The sequence below is a fragment of the Danio rerio genome, chromosome 20, assembly GCF_049306965.1.
Source record: "Danio rerio strain Tuebingen ecotype United States chromosome 20, GRCz12tu, whole genome shotgun sequence".
Taxonomy (NCBI): Eukaryota; Metazoa; Chordata; class Actinopteri; order Cypriniformes; family Danionidae; genus Danio; species Danio rerio.
The window spans coordinates 32,725,364-32,746,417 of NC_133195.1; the positions used below are offsets into that span (position 1 = coordinate 32,725,364).

The following is a 21,054-nucleotide window of genomic DNA, read 5'->3' on the forward strand; positions in this document are numbered from 1 at the left end:
GTGTGATCTTGATGTTGTTTATCAGAAGGAGAAATAACTGTTAGCAAAGGAACATCCAAAGGCCAAATGTCTGGACCACCTTGTCTGGGTTAGGATATCTGACCTAAGAAGTACACGCTGTCCTGGTGGAGCACATGGCTCTGGGTTGAGGATAAGAGCTGAAGGTAAGTAATGTTAATGATAATAATCACAGTGATCTGGCAGTTAAGATCCAGCTGCATAAACAAAAGAACAACTAAAGAAAGCTGTTTGCGAGACCCGCACCAGGATCTCTAACTCATAGTGCCAAGTTCTATTGTGGGAGCATTGATAAGAAACATGTGGAGCAAATCAGCCTCGTCTTCTCACCTTGCAATTGCAACATGACCCATATTAGATGTAATCAATACAGCCTGAAATGGCTGCATTTGTTTATTTGATAAAGACAGTTCTCTGAGAGATTTTTTATCAGTTTAATTGGTTATTTTTAAATTTTTACATAGTCATAAGGATATTTTACTGAAAATAATAAGTTTCATCAAGAATTATTAGGATTTTTAGGAACGCTTTCTATGAAGTGTATGCTTATGATGAATTATAACTATATCATTAAAGCATTATAATGAGGTTATAATAAAGGATGACACATGTAACTGATGCATTTATAAAGCATAGTAACTGTATTATGACTAACAGTAAGTTTTTATAAGCAGTGTTGTGGAAAGTTGGTTTTGAAAGTAATAGATAACAATATTGAGTTAATCTCCAAAAACTAGTTGCATTAGTTACTTCATATGGAAAGTAATGCATGATGTTATTTTTGAGTTACTTTTTCATACCTGCCTGAGGTTTGATCTCTTTCACAACTTGCAGGGCATTTTTCTTTTTTGTAAATAGAGGAGCTCTGCATTTTATGACACTGTATGACCTACACCTCCATTTACCTAAAAAAATAAAAATAATTAAAAAATAATAATAATAATGTTTTGAAAACTTTCTAACAATGTACGTAACATATATGCAGATTAATAAACATTGTGGTTGCTACTTTTGTATTTTTGTCTTATTAGTTCAGTAAAATCACTGTCTATTGAGACTATCCTCTTTTCTTCCAGGTGTTCAAAATAATGAGAATACTTCTATCACAGAAATGTAAGGCTATGTTTTCTTGTTTTTTTCTGTTCTAGTGGGGAACTCATTTTCTTATTGAGTCATTGAGTGTAATTCAACATGATTACACTAATTTAAATTCAACAAACTATTTTTAAAAGCGTCTTAATTGATCTAAAAATTTGAGTAACATTTTTTTAAAAAGTAACTAAAATATTATTATTTAACTTTTTAAATTAATGCCTTACCCCCAACACTGTTTATGAGGCATAGGGTTCTTATCAACAGTAAAAAACACACCGATTTATTTGAAAGAAATAAATCTGTTAACTTACTAAGGAGTCTGTAAGCATATAACATTGTTTTATCATTGCAGACTGCATCTTTATGAATTTAATCATGACTGACTAATTAATACGTATAAAGCATATATAATAGGTTATAAGCATATGCATCGAAAAATGAAATGCATCACTATTATAAATGTAGCTATAACTGTCATTATAATACAGAATAAAGGTTTGTTGTGTCTTATTTATGATTACAAGTAATAAACAAAGTTATAATTCATGATAAGCATGAGCTTCATAGAAAGTGTTACCAGATGTTAATTGATTCAGAAATAAGTCTCTTTTGAACATCAATGCTGCACAGATGTTTTATTTATTTAAACAGTTTTAATATTGTCAAATGCTATTACCATTTTTATTGCTATATATTTGTATGTTTTAAGTAATAAAATCAATAATAAAACTAATAGCAAATTGATACATACAATAACTATAATATACAGTATCATAAAATGATTATTCTAATAAACTAAAGGGAAAATGTTCTGGTAAAGTTAAATCAAAAATTGTACCAATGGTACAGGAGTATGATAGACATCATGGCTGGTCAGTAATGGCATAATAGTTATCAATGTTCACAACATGTTTCAATGAATCCAACCCAAGCTCATTCTAAAAACGCACCACTATACAAATTTCTGGAGAGCGTAAAAATGCCCCAGGAGCCACGCTTTTTTTTGCAGTTTTTGTTTTTGCGAATCCACCGCAGGCCGCTGTGTATGCTTTTTGAGATCTCAAATTTCTCACACGAATGCCATTCGCGCCTGCTGTTCCTGCGTAAATCCACCAGAGGCCGCTGTTGACTGACTGAATGATTGACTGACTGACTGACGGATCAACTAAACCACCCTTTTCCTAAACTCAACTAATAGTGTTTTCAAAAGCCTGTTTCCCTAAACCCAACTGACAGTTAAAAAAGCAATCCAGAAAAAGAAAAGCCCTTGCCTCATTTTTACAACATTTTCAGATTTTACCACATTCTCACCCTGTTATTTACTTTTTTTTTTTTTTGCCTTTTGTTTTTGTCTCATTTGCTTTCTGCAATCATTCTTCACTGGACTCGAACCCCATCGTCATGATCAACTTCTTTCTGCGGGTTGTTGCTAGATCTGATCTGGTTGCGGCCGGAAGTTTACAAATAATATTTATGCTATCTATTAAATTAACCAATAAATTGTTTTTTTAACGTCTACTCCACCCCAACCCTAAACCCAAGTTTCAGAGTACTGTAAATATATATTTATACAGTGTCATACAAAAATTTGCATATCGCACTTCCAGTCAGCCGTCTCAAGTCCGCCGATACACATGGCAAGCTAACTGGACAAACTGGTGACAGCGGGAAAGCCATTCCTACGGAGGTAAGGGATGGGCTGGTAAGCACAAAATGGAACAGCGTCATACCGCCTTGTAGCGTTTGTTTTAAAGACGAAATGCAGCCATATGTACTTAATTCATACATAATTCACGATCTCCAGAAATGTATATAAGTCTACATATTAAGAATGAGCATATGTTGAATGAATCTATCAAGTAATAATGGAAAGACATCAGCCTCATTTACATTATTGTATTCATTGTGGTCTTGTAGGGGCCAGGCACTTCAGATTCTAGGGAACATTTGATTGGTCAGAAGATCTGAACATAAATTGCTGTGAAGAGTGATGTCATCAAAATCACTGATCCGTAAGTGACACACTGAAAGTTTTGAATGCTTATATAACTTCTAGAAGCAATTATTTTGAGCACACTAGTTTATAGTAAGTTATAACTTTAATTAAGGAGATTTCTTTAAATATTTAAAACATTTGACCACCACTAGCAACCATATCCATGCTTCTCTAGTCTATACACTGGCCTTCAGTAGACGTTGTGAGCCTGAGAAGGATCTAGTCTTCAGCTTAGCCTATGCTGACCCCTGACCTCTAGACTATAATTATAAGCAGTGACCTTCGACCTGGCAGACAGACAGACATGGAGCAGGATGGGGTGCCTCCAATTATAGACAGGACGCCCCGTTCATCAGGCAAATGCACATAAGGACAATGGAGACAAATATTTGCCATCTATGGTCTCCATGAGGCTGTTAAACAAGCTGGATAAGAGCCCTCAAGTGGGTAGATGCTGGATAAATGTTATGATGTTTCCCACCCAAAATAAACAAAAATAGCTTTGGTTGTTTTGCTGTAAGGCACGACACTTTTTGCCTGGAAAGGATTTTATGTGAGCCTCAACAGCTGGCTGCTCAATTTTAAACTCTTAAAGATGTGTTTGCTTTTGTAACAGGTTAAGACTGAAAGAAACAAAACAAGATCATTCCTCCAGACATGAAGAAACAGGCTTATTAATATTATTAAAGTGCTCCGATTATACTTTTTGGAGACTGTTTTTCATCTAGTGTGCTATGTAGCTGTTTTTGAATGTCAAAAATCTGCATCTTTAAACAGATCAAAGTGCATAATAAATACTGTCTCCCGAAAGACTAAAAGAACTAATTTCAAACTGCCTAAAACGAGTCGTCAGTAATTCCAGTCTTATTTCCTGCACAAACCTACAGAGGTTTGTAACCAATTTGCATAATATGAGCTTTTGGTGTTCATTGGCTTCTCACAAATAATGTCTACTTTGACCCTTAGACATTCTAATAGTAGCTGAGGCTTAGATGAGTTTGATTCCTTTTGTCAATAGCTGCATTTCCACTGTCGGGCCAGTGTGAGCCAGGGCTTTTATCGGGCAGGCCATGTCAATAGCCCGGGAGCATGAGCTGTGAGGTCGAACTCATGTCGCGTTTCCACTGTCGGGCTAGTAGCTCACAGCGCATCACCAAAACCCCACCCCCAGAACGTCCCCCGAATCAAACGTCACACAACCCGCTCAGTTCAGTGGGAATCAGTCAGATAAAGCATACTATCGCATCATCTCGAAATGATTAAAATTAAGACAACCAAAACAAACAAATGACACGTTACTGTAAAGCATCACATTATATGTCTATACGCACAGGCCAATGTATTTCCACTCATTATGTTTGTTTACTCACCGATCGACTGTTGGCATCATAGTGGTCTCGCCACTAACAGAGGGATGACCCAGTGCTCAACCTATAACATAAAACCATAGAAAATTTCAGGTATTAACCCGGTATAAAATGTATTTTATAACATCCTTGTTTTGATAGACGCTGTCAAACATTCAGCCCAAATGCTCCAGAGAGACCTATATTCATTTTTCTATAGGCTATATGACACGTAATAGGTAATTCCCCTTCATTTAAGAGAATAATTTAAGGATGTTGCATATTATTCGGTTATCTTAAGTAAAGGAAAACATTAAGTGTTTCAGGACATAAGAGCAAGTAATAAAATATGGGCTATAGCCATATTGTTGCGCTAAGCATCTATCCACTAATAAAGCTCTACATTTAAAATGTCCTTTTTAAAAACTTAGTAATCATAAAAAAACATAAACTCTTGTTTAAGAACATAAAACTTTTTTTTACTTGCAGTTTTTCCCACTCCATTTATAAAGTGGCCAGAAGTATGTATGGCTGCATTTTATTTTTAAAATGAATGTTATGGGCGGTATGATGCTGTTCCTTTTCTCGCCTACAGCTGACCGCTTACAGACGGCTTACCTGCTGTTACCAGTTTGTCCAGTAGCTTACCCCATGCGTCAATAGACTTAAGTCAGTCGGTGCTTTTTAAAACACTATCGGTTAGATTTAGGGAAGGAGGGTGGTGGATCAATCAATCAGTCAGTCAGTCAGTCGAAAGGGCCCTCTGGTAGATTTATACGAGAAAATCAGGCATGAAGGGTACTCACGGGAGAAATTTAAATCTCAAGGAGTGTAAACAGCGGCCTCTGGTGGAAAACAAAAAACAGAGAAAAAAAACGTAGCTCCTGGGACCTTTTTGCTCTGCAAAAAGGTATATAGGGGTATGTAATCAGAATGACCCTGGGTGTGGAAGAAACTTTTAAAATTGAAAGTTAAAGTGGAAAAATAAAATTTTAATGTTGGTTAGTTCTAGTTTGAACTCAAGCATAAAAAAAGAAAAATGCAAACAATGTTTGTTCTTTGTATTGTTCTTTGTTTGTTTTTTATCTTACCTGTCTTTCTAATAAAGGATATATAAAAAAAAGGTATATAAATAATTTCTCAACATGCAGCTTGAGGTCTTGTGACATGTCATCGGTTGTTGATGAAGTAGTAGATAGTTCACACAAAATTTTCAATTTTGTTATTATTTACTCACCCTTCACTTCTTGCAAAAAAAAGTAGGTATAAATATACCTACAGTGAAGATTATCATATAACACATACTTTTTTGAAAATTGTATTATTATTTATTAAAAATGTTATTTTACCCTGGAGTCAAATAAACCAGAAGAAAAATAGCATTATATAATGTATAAACACACATGTATAAATCACAGTATAAACAGTTTCAAAGCACAATCTAAGATCGTCTTTGATGTTGCGGTGAATTCTTTGATCTTAAAGCCAAACCCAAAGTTCAAAGTTAAATATCTATAAAACCTTGCAAATTTTACAAGAACGCACAATTCCAGAGTTGTGTTTTTGGACTAAGACACGGCTTTTTAGTAGGGCCGGAGAGCAGTGATGGTCATGTAACAGCCTGATCCTCTCTGCACAACTGCATCCCTGAGTTATGGAGCAGCCTCAGGAGATTTTGATTAATCAATGCCAAGTTCATACAAACTAAGCTGTCGTACTGAAAATTTATAGCCTATCCCTAGATTTTCCTTTTCCCCCCTTCCATTTTTTTCACCTTAAGGCCCACAGGAATCATGACAGCCTTGTATGTGAATGACCCATTCTTTACCGTGTGGCAGACAGATCAAACACGAGCAGCGTCCCGACAGCCACTGTAATGCAAATAAATTATGGCCGGCTCACCAATTCGGAAGGTCAACAAATTTTAATGCCTGTCACAAGGTTATTGACAAGCCGGAGCCTGAAAATAGGGTTTGTTTTGAGAAAAATGATGCTCAATTTGCAAGGTTTTAGCCCCAGCTTTTATGGCAGTGCTGTTTCTGGTGTGACTTACGGCCACCAGAGCCATTAAAACAACGCTACAGGACTTTCCATTAGAAAGCAAGAAAACCCATAGCTAAGGCCTATTAAAGACAAGGTCAATTAAACAGTATATGGTCTCTGACTTCATTGATGGCTGATCTGCTGTGGAAGAGCAGAACCGCCGTAGAGCGGTTTAAAGCAGAAAGGGCAGATGGAAAGGAAATGATCAGGTTGAGGTCTTCAGAGACCGTGGGGATGCGTTTAATGCACATGTATTTGTTCAGTGTGGCCTTCATTTCAGATCTGGGTGCAAGCGGAGGCACAGGGGTCAACCCACATCTGGGGCTGAATTGATTGTGGAAGGGGGAATTTGAAGTAGGTGATTTTTCTCCATCAAATGCTGAGTGAATCAAGCCTGTGTTTTATCAAAGCCGGGCAGGAGAGCGAGGAAGGGGGATAAAATAAATGTGCAATTTAAAACAAAAGCTTCTGTAGCTTCTCCTTTGAAAATATTTCATTTTAAAAGACACTTTCCAGCACTTAGATATCTAAGTACGCTTTGGTTCAGGCTATCTATTAAGTTAATGTTTTTGAACCGTTCATCAAAAGAGATTCAGCTTTACATTTTGTTTTGTTCATAAATATATCAATTATTATCAAATCAAATGTTCAAATAATGTATACATATAAACATACATACACAGAATATGTGACCCTGGGTAACAAAACCTGTGGTAAGTGTAAAATTTAATCTGAAAATCATACAAAAGCTAAACAAATAAGCTTCCTATTAATGTGTAGATTGTTAGCATAGTAAAATATTTGCAACATGGGCTTATTCTGAAAACGTAGCCCTATACACATTTCTGAAGATTGCAAATTATGTAGCCAGAGCTACGTATGGCTGTATTTCATCTTTAAAACGAATACTACAGGGCGGTGTGATGCTGTTTCTTTTCTTACCAGTTGATCGCTTACCTCTGTATGGACAGCTTTTTTGTTGTTACCAGTTTGTCCGGTAGCTCGACATGTACATTGGCAGACTTAAGATGCACAGCGAAGACAACAAGGTTTGAGTCTAGTGAAGAATGGTTCCAAAAAGCGGATATGACAAAATCAGAATTAAAAAAAAATTAAATATATATATATATATATATATATATATATATATATATATATATATATATATATATATAATGTGGCATTTTTTTAAATTAAATAAACAAGTAAGTAACAGGCTGAGAATGTGGTAAATTCTGAAAAAGTGGTAAAAATCTGGGGAAAAATCAATTTTAAAACGGTTAGATTTAGGAAAGGGGGAGGTTGTGGCTATCGGTCAGTTGGTTAGTCAGTAAATAACTCACTCGACAGTGGCCTCTGTTCGATTTACTGAAAATAGCAGGCACGAATGGCACTCGCGAGAAAAATTTGAGATCTGAAAAAGTGTACACAGCGGCCTCTGGTGGATTCGCAAAAACAAATACTGCAAAAAATCTAGGGATGTCGCGATTAGGTTTTTTTGCCCTTGAATCCGAGTCTACCAATCTACCGATACTGAAACCAGATCCAATGCTTCTATAATACATTTAAATAGCATCTCAACTTAAAACACCCAGCAGGCAATCCCAAGTTTACATATCTCACAGTTTGCTGTGACAATGTGGTCGATATCAACTTTATAATACCTCCAGACCGCAGACATACTCGTGCTTTCCGCTTCAAGCTGCCTCCGTGTTCTACTTTGCCGGCATTTAACCTCTGTATAGTCTCTGTAACAAACATGCTGCACATGTTGCTGTTTTGGTGTGGTCAAGTCAAAAAGTGGTCTAACTCTGTGCAACCGCATAACTATTGATATGTTATAAAATAAAAATGATCGGGAGGTAATGTCTGATTCCGATCGAGTCTGAAACTACGTGATCTGACCCAATTTACACCAGATCAGATCTGGACATCCCTAAAAAAAACAGCTCCTGGGATGTATTTTGCTCGGTATATTGGGGTACGTAATCAGAATGAACCTAGGTTGAATATTTGGCTAAGAAACAACTGTTTGATAATCTGAAATCTGAGGATGCAAAGAATGTAAATATAAAGAAATGTTTCATTAAGGTTGTCCAAACTTCTTAGCAATAATACTATTCAAAAACTTAAGTTTTGATCAATTTACGGTAGGACATTTACAAAAAACCTTCATGGAAATACATTGCCAAAAATATACCTGTGCAATTGAAGACATTTTGACCCTATTTTTGTGGTCCAGGGTCACCTATGATCTTCACATGATCTGAAAAAATAAAGGGTGCATAATTTTGTGTGGAAACTGAGATTATTTTTGTTTATGAAATTCACAAGGTCATAAACAATCTGTACGATCACTTTTAATTAATGTAACGCATTTTATTAAATAAGACTATTTAAATTAAAATAAGAACTCATCAATGAGTCATGATTTCTTTGTGAAATGATAAAAAAAAAAAGCTTTGAGAAAATGTGTGAGCATGGTCAGGGATTCAGCCATTAAAAACCTGAATTAACGTTTTATGTGTAAGGCCAGTAAAGCCTTCCTTGTTTTCATGTCATTACCCCACAGGACACACTACAACAAGGCTTGTCGCTTTGAACAGATTAATACGCTACACAACATACAAACGGTCCCAAACTGAAAAACACAACGCTGTAAAACATATTTATTAGGCAATAACCTATCACAAATTGAGCCGTAAAGCTGTCTGAAATTTGCCTGCGCTCCAGATCTGGCCTCCAGGAGAAAAGATGTGTGTTTACAATCGCAATTTGTTTCTCCCAATCTCTGAATGTTTTCTAGAGCAAAAGAAACCGTTTACTACATTTTAACTTTGCATTTCTGCATTCGGCCCAAAAACGCTGACTTATTGGAGTTTAAAAATGCACATGTTCAGTATACATACATAATGAATGTTTAGTGAGGAGAAAAAAATGCTTGGAACACTTTCCACTAATTTAGTTTCAACAGACTGTGAGAACGGCACCCCTTTTGCTCAATTATATTATACAACTCCAGCAGGCCATCCCGAATAACAAAAACCCAGAGGCCACATCTGTAGCCATGCGCCCTCCCTCTCTCTCAACATGGTTTCTATTGATCTGCTGGTCGCAATATCACACTCATCTCCAGTATGGGGCAAGGTCCTACTCCCACCTTAACCCCCTGCGGTCTTAAGCAGTGCCTGCCAGCAGGAACCCTGAACCTGGGGTCGCTATGAGTCCTCATACATCCCCTGTCTCCCCTCCTCCATGGCCCCATGGCCCTTGTGCCTGTATTTCTGTGGCCCAGCGGGGCCCCTGTTGCCTCCGTTTTCCATCTGCTGTGCCGTGCCTGGTGCCCTTCCTTTGGCCACATTAGCAAGTCAATCAGTGCACTCATGAGAAAGAGTACTCTCCATTTTTACTGTTGATTTGGATGCTATTTATTTTTTTAATCATTAGGACCAATTTCTGAACGCTTTTTCAGATACAAAACTTTTCCTACTGTGAGCACAAAAGTGGTCAACGTGGGCTAAACTGTGGATGGTTTATCATTGTTTTGGCTCAAACTACATTCGGTGACTACATCTTTTAAATAACAGAAATTCTTTTCTCACTTATACACAACCACTGCCAAAACTCAATGCGCCTACAAGGTAATTTGCAAGCTGACTTAATCTTTTCAGAACTGAAGTTTAAAACCAAATACAAAACTGTTCAAGGCAGGAGTTTTCTAAAATGACACAGTAACACCACATTTTAAGTATTATTAAAGCCTAATTTTGGCATGCCATTAAAAGTAAATCAATATGGTAATTGTGACTGTTCATCTTTCATTTCTGACTTTTCTCTGGCAATACTAAGATTGTAACTCTTACTGTTATTCTAAACATTTTCAGAATTGTAATTATATTTTATGTTAACTTTGGGTTTATAGGTGACCTCACAATTATGACTTTATGTCTCACGATTTTTATGCTCTGAAAAAACTCTGATTTGAAGTCTTACAATTGCAAGCGTAGCAATTGCATATTTCACTGCAGAATTAAACTGATTTCTGTGACTGGGCAAGACTTCCAATATATATTAATGTAATACCAAGAGTAAAAAACAAAAAAGAAGAATAAAAAAGTGTACACACTGGTTTATGTGGTTTACAAGGAAATGTATAATGACATGAATTTGTATAATCACATGGGGATGACCTAGGTATTACAATATCAATGTGGTTTGTGAGGACATGCCCTGTGCCTTTTGACATTCAAAATTTACCTTAGTTTAAAACACAACGCCCTTTTTGTTTAAAATATTTTCATATTAATTGTTCTGGCCTCTGGTGAGGTTAAAGGGTTATAGGTTTTTGTGTAGTTAATTCAGCTTTTTGTTCTGTTACCAGACATCCTGTTTAATGTTGTAACTTGTGATATACCTTTTGTAATGTCTACACCTATGGAGCGTCATCAAACCACAAATTTAAGTGTTTGTGTAACACAAAGAAAATAGCTAAACGTTTAGTGCACACCAAGAATATATTATCATATTTCAATGTTATTCTGGTAGATTTTATATTTTCACTCCTTGAAAACTATAATATAATGAAAATACATACAACTTTGTTTTAGAAATGCTACACTGTGATTCTCACAATTGCAAGTAAAAAAATTGCTGCCTTAAATGTTTTAGTTGAATCAAATGAACTTTTCCAATCATCTTAACTTACATCAATCAAATAAACTAAAATATAAAGTTAAACTTTATACAATAATACTATATTTATACTATGATTAAAATAAGGATTTGAAACCTGATTAACGTATTGAAGAGCACCTATGACGAAAATCAACTTTTGTAAGCTGTTTGGACAGAACTGTGTATATGTACAGTGTAGCATGTCCACAGTCATATTGGGTTTATATAAAGACAATAAGTCTTTTTATTTTATTTACTGACGTTAAAATAAAATCCAAACTCGGGTGGTTTTCCCCACACACCAAATTGTTTGAAATGTTTCCATAATATAACATGTCCACAGAATGCTTTTTGCAAAGAAACTAGGATTAAAACATGTAACAAATCTCTGATCATCTTCTCCTTAATAATTAGCTATAAGTTTACCACATTTTTAAAACAGAGCTTGTTTGTAATAAAGAGAGTAAAATTGTTATCTAATTCTTAATTACTATAATCACCACGGCTGCATGGTGTCAGTAAATGCGCATATGTGTGTACTGAAAACTGCATTTGTGTGTGACTCATTGTTTCAGAAATGCTTGAATAGACTCCACCACAAAGTCATTTAAGCTTTAAGCTGCGGTCACACTGGGTTTTTTCTCCTATAGACTTCCATTCATACGCACGCGAATGCGTCAGACCGGAAACGCAGGGTCATGCATCAAGTTTTGCAGGTTGCTTCGGTGCAAAGTTCAAGCTTGGTGAACTCTGACCTGCGAAATCACATCACTTTACTGCGTGAGACCAATCGAGGAACAAAATATGACATCTCTGGACAGAAATTTAAAACATTGAGCAATAGCTCGCTTTTTAAATGTCTAATCATCTTGTTTATTCCCGCCCCTTTACGCAGAGCTGTACGACAGAATTTCGCAAACTCAAACTCAGGTGTGACCGCAGCTTTATCCGTGCCTGTCTCTATCACTGACAGCTGGTTATCTGACGTAACGAATGACAAGCAGATATGCAGATCGGAGTAGTGGACAGGGAGAAACAGCTCATTTGGATTTAAAACCACAGGCTACAAAACAGCTTCACTCTAGTCATGCTGTGTTCACATCAGACGCAGTATGTATGGATTAATTGCGCTAATAGCGATATTCGCGTGTAAATAGACGCGAAAACATTTTAAGTTTACTCGCTTCATTCTAGTGTCAATATCACTTCCCAACAGACGCGGATTTGCGTCATGTACGGAGCTTCTGTCTGCCAGGTGACTCTAGCTTCATTGCTAAATGTCTAACATGGATTTCATTGAGAGAATAGCTGTGTTTATGTGTTTTAGGAAGATTAAAAAACAGCATCGATTCATTTGGAGCCGTGTCTGAGTCCACTAGATCCATTCTAAAGTGCACTCATAAACTCCTCCAGAAACTATACCTGGATGGTGGAAGCTTTCAGCGGTGCTTCTGACTGAGCCGAGACCAGTTTGATGTACTGTTGTCAGTGTCGGCAGGAGGTTTTTTCCCCTGGACACCAACAACGGCGCTACGTCATAATCATGCTCCCACAAGAGCAATCTCCTGATTGGTTAAAGCGGCGTGAATGTCCACTGAAGTGTAGATTTTTGTACTCAAGTGATTCGCGTGAAACACACAATATGTGCACTAAGCACATCAATCGCGCAAAAGGCTCAACTCGCGCCACATCATTTGCGCCACCTCATTCGCGCATATCATGCCCTAGGATGTCTACTCGCATGTTTGAATTAACATGTAACATTGACTTAACATGTAAATGACTAGCGCTTGACATTTCTTCAGTGTCTGGTGTGAATGCAGCACTAGACACCAAAATGGGCACATTCAACCTTATATAATAAATAATCTGATGTATTCACCTTATTCTCAGCTGTCGAGCGGGCGCTGCCATTTGAATCTTTTTGTCTCGCGACTTCCGGTCACATTCACTTCCATTCATTTTTTGACGTTAACAACTTCTCGTTACGCTGCTTGATGTTGCAATTTAATATTTTCTTATTATATTATGCTACTTGGTCTGTGTAGTCATGCAAACATTTGTTTGTTGAGCAAATAGTTTGGCCATTTTCTGCCGTTTATTATTCCTAGTCATTTCTCCTATAGGCGACTGAATCGGAAGTTCTAAGACAATCGCGAAAACAGGCGCACTTCCGCATTTTAGAATAAGGTCAATACTTTGAGATAAAGCTTAACAGATGCATTCTGGAGGCCCTTTAAAATAAGGTAAAGCAACATGACATTTATTGTTGTCTTGACTTTTTGTTATAACTTTTTTTTACAGTGTAACTTTTTTTTGAATGACAAAGTGTTTGTTGTAGTGTTTTAAAATATTTACTTGATTTGATAAAACATATGAAGTAAATTTTCTACGTTTAATGTATTCTAAATATGCAATTAACTAAGTTGAAATTTGGTTAGAAGAGCTGCATAAAGAGTTTTGAAAATGTGACGCAAGAATATTGTGCCTACTATGAAAAAAATAAGCTGAAGTGAAGGGAATTGATCTGTCTAGAAATAAAAAGAGAGAGATTAAACCGCACTGAGATATGAAGCAAACAGCCTGTTGCTTTAAAATTTCGGTGTGCAAATATGGAGTTTCAGGTAAATAGGACAGGCCGTCTGCTGAGATATGCATAGACAGAGAGAGAGACGGAAGAAGCTTAACTGACACCTGTGGTCTCTCATAAGAAATGATCTCAGGGTATTCATTCCAGCCCCAGGACCACGGCAGCAGAATATTGATTAGAGCTGAGATTCAACGTGAAGACAAAGAGAGAGATGTGATGAGGCCCTCAGAGACCCCCACCAATGTTTCCATCCTGTAATGCGAGAGCTATATCCATGGGCGTGAGTGAAGAATAGGAAGGAAAAACAAGAAATAAAGAATAGAGGATTCTCCTATTAAATATTTCATTGGACAAGAGACCGAACATGCAACTTTCATCAAATCTACGATATTTGATGCCGTGCCAATCGAAGGAGGGAAGAAGACTGGCATTGGGCACGTTTGAATTGTGGCATCAGGAAATGTGGAAGAGCATTAGGTCATTTCAAATGACTTACATTCTAACATTTTTGCCTGGTTTGTGTTGGAAAAATTCAGGTATAACTTTGCTTCAGTAGATTTTTTAAAAGGGTCAAATGATGAATTTTCATGTTTGTGTTCATTCTCAGAAAAAAATGGTACAATGTTGTACCAAAGAAGGTACAAACTCCTGTCACTGGGGCAGTACCTTTGTAAGGAACAGATTTGTACCTTAAGACAAAGAAACAAATTTACCATTGCAATGTGTACCTTTAAGGACATGATTTGTACCATGGGAAACAGAAATGTACCTTTGGTTTTAAAACCTGAAGATACAATTTTTTACCTCCATCAAAGGTACAAATCTGATCCATGAAAGTACCACTACAATGACAAGACACTTTGAACCTTAACAGTGTCAAATGTGTTCCTTCAAGAACTATTTAAAGGCGTTTTGCTTTATCCAAAGTGCGTCAATTTATTGTCACTATATATACAAAACATCAAATACATTTTTAAACAATGTTTTTTTAAGTTCTTTTTTTTTGTGTACATGCACCTTTTCCATTTACAATAAAGAATAAAAAATACTTTAACATAAATTAAAAAAATTTACAGAAATACATTCTCTCACCTACATTGTAAAACTTATTTTTTCTCCAATGTTCACACAATAACTTTATAATGCTTAAAGGTTAATTTAATTTAATTAAATTTTAAAATAAAAATAGAGTTATGCAAAAGTATTGTAACGAGATATGCACAATGTTTGATTAGTTTTACAATAGTAAAATGTCTGCATCAGCACATTGTAAATGCAGGACTTTTGCCAGCTCACATGTGTAGTGGAAACCAAACGCCAAAAGGTGCGGATATAAATAATGAAAATGAATTTATCAGAAAATTTTTACCTAATGTTTATTAAAAATGCCTTAAATGTTTAGTTTACAATAGTTTTGTCATACCAGTTGTTCTGTATAATAGAATTTAAAAAGTCATGTTTTTGAGTTTCTTTAAACATATACTTTTAAATGATGATTCAATATGTTTTAATATGGAAATTATTCGTAAAATAAAAAAAATCATAAAATTTTAATGAGAACAATTGTGTACCTTTATTTCAATTGTACCATAAAAGATACAGACTTCTTTGCACAGGCTTATCTAAAGGGTTGATGGTTCCCAAAAGGTAAAACCACCAACAATCAAAAATACATGTTTATATGGTGTCATGGCTTTGCAGTAAAAAAATATCATTATTATAGAAGTCAACAGGGAAAAAACATAAACATTTTGAAAAAGTAGTACATTTAAACAGTACACAATGGTTTATATATATATATATATATATATATATATATATATATATATATATATATATATATATATATATATATATATATATATATATATATATATATATATATATATATAAATATTACAAATTTATATTTATCTTTAAAAAAAAGAGAATTTACTCAGTTATGTTGTTCCTACCTTTATGACTTACTTTAAAACTTTTAATAAAGAAAGAAAGAAAGAAAGAAAGACATGCTCTCTTTAAATTATCTACCCCAACATGTCTTTCTTAGTCTACTTAATTAAAACAGTCATGCTTCCATCACTAATCAAGGAAGTGTTGTTGGTTAAGCTAGTTAAGAAAACAACAGCCCAAACGCATCACCTAAACAATCCATCCATTAAACAGCTGCTCAAATGAGGCAGTTCACAGAGTTTGCTGCTTGTTTAGTATGAAAAGAGAGAAATAGCAGGGGTTAGTGTTAAATGATGGAGATAATGAGCAGCCTGCTTATACAAAAACACTTTTAAAAAATAAAGGACTGCGGCTGAAGCAAATTGGACAGCATGGAGTGTGTTAACTCGCTGAGTTTTACTGCTAACATCCTGGTACAATTGTAAGGTTAGTAAGTGTGACCTCTTCATTCCACTGACAAATGTTGCTGGAGAGGAAACAGGAACAGCAACGCTTTGGAAGCAAAACAGTATTTTTAGAGATATACAGTACGTAAAAATTTACTGCACAAGATAGTGTTTTGATTGCTTGAGTGCTGAATGGTGAGGCTGAAGGATTCCAGAGTGTGTCTGATATAACGCTGGCCAAAAGCCTTCACAGCAAGCGCTGTTTTTAAGACACCGCGCGCTTCTTTTCCTCTGTCCGCAGAGAGTGTGTTTTAAGGTTTAATTTCAGTTGGACGAAAATAGTTTTCTGTCTTTTTGAAAAGCTAAATGCTGACATCTTAAATAATAGATTTTTGCAATGTTGGAGTAACTTTATAAGGCTAATAGACCTACATTCTGCAGAAGTGAAACATGCGCTTATTTAGCAAAGTGTTTGATTGTGAATTGTGTAATGTATGCTTAGACTGATGAATACTGATGCTTGACTACACAAAAACCTGCTGCAGCTTGATTAGAGCTGCAAATGAATAATGGAAAAATGTAAATATTACTACAACACACACTCTAGTTCAAATGTTTGGATCAGCAAGATTGAGTTATTATTTAGAAAAAATCTTATATGCTTATGCAGGCTGCATTTATTTGATTACAAATACAGCAAAAACAGAAATAATCTATTCCAATTTAAAAGAAATGATTTCTGTTTTAGTGTATTTTAAAATGTATTTATGCCTGTAACTCAAAGATGAATTTTTATTATTGTACCAGTCTTTGTTATCATGTGATCCTTCAGAAAACATTCTAATATGCTGATTTGGTTCTCACTAAACATTTACCTTTATTATCAATGTTGACAAATATGCTATTTAATATATATATGCTATTATATATATATATATATATATATATATATATATATATATATATATATATATATATATATATATATGTATATATATATATATGAAAAATCATGATGAAGTTTTTTCTTTCAGATGTCTTTGATGAAGTTCAAAGGAGCAGTGTTTATTTGAAATAAACATTTCTGTTTGATCAGCGCCTTAAATAACAGACCCCAAACTTTTAACTGCAGTATGGATGGGGTCTATTTATTGCTAAATGCTAACAAACCTAAGGGGTAATGCATATATTGCAACTAGGGATGTAACAATTCACAGTGAGTCGTTGAAAATCGATTCAAATATGTAACGATTCAAACCGTTAGAAATGTTGAATGAATCGTGATTTTGAACAGAAGCGGCGCTATGTTTACAGGCGCAAATTCCCTTCACCTGCACATTAGCGAGCAAGAGGTGAAGTGTGCCAGACAAAACACAAACTGTGTGCAAATACTGCAAAAAGACAAACTAACGGAACAACGAACATAACGCACATCAACCGTCAACACAGTGAAAAACTAGTCACAGACCAAAGCCAAATCAGGGGGACCGGATGATTAGCAGCTCCGCTTGCTTCAACGAGTGCTACGGAGATCACACGGTGCATCAGTGTTTACATAGCGAAGTGTGAAGATGTTTTTTCAGACTGAAAGAGAAAGTTGTTGTGTTACAGAGGCAGGTATTAGATTAGTTTTACCATCTGCTTTTCAAATTAAGTTTATGCATATTTTAGTAATTTGCTTAATATTATTGAATATTTAAACATGTTTAAGATTATCTCTTCTTAAATGTATCACACTAATACTTACACTAATTATTTATACAAGTAATATTAATTATTCACCTTTATAATCATGTTCAACTCCTGTATCTATCCTACTACAGTACATACACAGTAATTTTATAATCAGTGGCCAGGATCACCTGATCCCAGTGGCCAGGATCAGGGGCCTATTGACCACCTCTGTACACCCTGCTCTCTGGTTTAGAAAAAGGCTTTACTCTACACACCAGCCAACTCAGTCCCCAGTCAAATCTTTTTTTTTTTCAGCAGGGGACATTGTAAATATCCAAAGACCTCAGCTTATGCCAGAAAACAGAGATATGTTTGTAAAATCCCAGCAGAGTCACAGTTTAAGTTTGTTTACAGTATATTAAACGAGTTTTCTTTAGCTTGTATTATTCTTTAATTTATTATTATTTTTTTTTAAACAGTAATTTAGTTAGGGCAGAAAATTTATTATTTTGCTAAATGTGCAGCATTTAAGAAAAAAATAAACAGGTTCTTTACCTTAAATTTGTTTCAAAAAATTTAGTTTAAAAATCGTGACTAAATCTTATCGTGAGATTAGTATCATGAATCGCATCGAATCGTTATGTCCCTATTTCCAAATGACTGATTTAGTGGCTAATTCATATGAATTTGTATGGTTTGGTTCATACAATTTAGTACAATTTGCTCATCCCGCAGTGACGATTGGGTTTAGGGAAGGGGCTTGGTTTCATGCCTCCTTTTAAAAATCATACATTTTCGTACGACTGAACTCATGAATTCTCACGAATTATCCACTAAACTGTCAAAACATAAAATAATTACTTTTTTCGTGAGATCAGGTTGTATTTTCTTAACAATCCTAAGTTTATAGACATTCAGTTGGTTCCTTTTGGTATCTTTAGGGTATATATTAGCATACAGCATGTACTTTTTAGTATTTAAAAAGTATTTAAAACTGATCTTTACTTTTAAAAATATAAATATTACAAAAAAGAAGTAACTACTTTAACATCTGTTTAGTCTGCCTAATCTCACGAGGAAACATATTTTATGTTTTGTGAGTTTAGTGACTAATTCGTACGAATTTGTCCGAGATCTATCGTACAAAAATGTATGGTTTTAAAAAGAAGGCGTGGCACCCAACCCCACCCCTTACCCCAACCACCATTGGGTGATGAGCAAATCATACTAAATTGTACGAATTAGATCGTACAGAGTCATACGAATTAGCCTCTAAATCAAAAAGTTAAGAATTGACGTGAGATTGCGTTGGTTTAGCTGTACCATTACCGAATGTGTGCTGGGCTATGTTCCACAGATCATACATTTGCCCTTTTTTTTAAACCTATTTTAACACATTTTCTTTTTTTTCTCTCATTTGTTTTTAATGATTTTAATCCTTTATTTTTTATTTTTTCTTAATTCTGTTTTATGTAAACTCTCTATTTGAATTACGAATGTGTATGAAATTCATTCATTTTCTCGTCGGCTTAAACCCTTTATTAATTCAGGTTCGCCACAGCGGAATGAACCGCCAACTTATCCAGCAAGTTTTTTACTCAACGAATGCCCTTCCAGCCGCAACCCATCTCTGGGAAACATCCACACACACACACTCATACACTACGGACAATTTAGCCTACACAATTCACCTGTACCGCATGTCTTTGGACTTTGGAGGAAACCAGAGCCCCCGGAGGAAACTCACGCGAAGGCAAGGAGAACATGCAAACTCCACACAGAAACGCCAACTGAGTCGAGGTTTGAACCAGCAACCCAGCGACCTTCATGCTGTGAGGCGACAGCACTACCTACGGCACAACTGCCTCGCTTTGTGTATGAAATGTGCTATATAAATAATCTTGCCTTTCCTTAATTCAGGTTTGTTAAAGCATGCTGTCTTTTAGTTTAACCTTTTCAGATGATCAATTACATATTTGTAGAAAGCACAGTTTAAAAAGTGAGCCTGGACTTCACTAACAGGAAGCGAGCAAGCAGTGGAGCCACAAGGCAAACATACCATCTGCCTTCATTCAATTAAATGTTCCCGAGTTTATTTTCACTGTCTGATAACCACATTAAACAGTGATGTGTCACTGATGTGCTCAAGAATTTCACATTATGTTTGCTGTGGCCACATTTTTGGTTCCCTTTAACAAGACGGCCTCCCTCGTGTTTCCACCACTCCTCCTTTCTCGTCTTCATATACAGTTTTGTTTATCCAGCCGGTGATGTGGAACCAAACAGCACTCTCACAGCCAGAGGGGGTGGCTGAATTACCCAAGATTGCAGGGGGTCATTGGCGGACACACTGTGTGGATTTGAGCCTCAGTTCACCTCCTGCTGCCCAAGAGGTTTAATTACCACGGGCAGACCTGTGTGTCGTTCACATTCGCACAGAAAAAAAAAACAAAAAAACAGAGAGGAGGGGGCAAAGGCCTGCTGAGCTCCACTAACAGAGACTGCAAAACAAGTCAGTATGTAAAAGGACCAAAACAACCCCACGTACCTCAAGTTCAGACAAGGAAGACAGTATTTATAAGGAGAAAATCTGCACACTGTATCTGGAAGCTGCTGCAGACTCATCTCTGGAGTGCAGATTGACCGTACTAGTGATTGAAACGCCACAGGGCATGAGAGGAGGAATTACCAAGCGCTCTGACACGAGACACCTAACAGTCAGAGCCAACGCCGACATCAAAACGGCAACATCAAACTGAGGCTTGCGGCGAAGCGAGGGAAAAAACCTAAACAACGCTCTCTCGGAGCAAGAAGCTACAAATGTAACCTTTTTCCGAACGCCGGGGGCAGAAGCGAGAGCCGGCAAATGGCTGCAACTGATAATTTCGAGCAACTGGCTGGAATAAATATTTAATAGAGTGCAGAAAATATAAAACTGTAGAAACAATCAAAGCACTGCCTCTGTGTGCAGGTTATCTGTCTGCCGGGTGTTATGTGAATCACTGACCGGCAGATACCGGGGTCCCAGAGGGTCCCTTTCATTATCACACAGAGAAGAGCAGAAACACGGCCAGACCCATGAATTATTCAAGTCCACCTCCAGTCTGCACCGCTGACTATTTTTTCTATCTCTTCACAACTAAATACTTTTATAAAAAAAGAAAAGATTCGGCCGGCCTGCATTAAAGCAGCGGAAATGCACTGAATTGCGCTGAAGTTGCACAGGAAATAAGACATTACTTTCGGAGGGAGTTTAAAGAGATATCACACAAAACTTTA

At 36.1% G+C, this 21,054-nt stretch overlaps 1 long non-coding RNA gene across 6 annotated transcripts in view; it reads right to left on the minus strand.

Moving 5' to 3' along the window:
* LOC137488661 (uncharacterized) overlaps nt 1-21,054 on the minus strand; it is a 331,464-nt gene that overhangs the window by 23,162 nt on the left and 287,248 nt on the right. For 3 of the 6 annotated variants that reach the window (XR_012395831.1, XR_012395830.1, XR_012395832.1), the window contains exon 4: nt 4,480-4,540. The exons of 1 other annotated variant lie outside the window; for it this stretch is intronic. This is a non-coding gene — a long non-coding RNA (uncharacterized lncRNA). Of the gene's footprint in view, nt 1-2,463; nt 4,541-8,698; nt 8,765-21,054 lie in introns of those variants that run through there. 2 more of the 6 variants (XR_012395835.1, XR_012395829.1) reach the window with 2 other exon arrangements.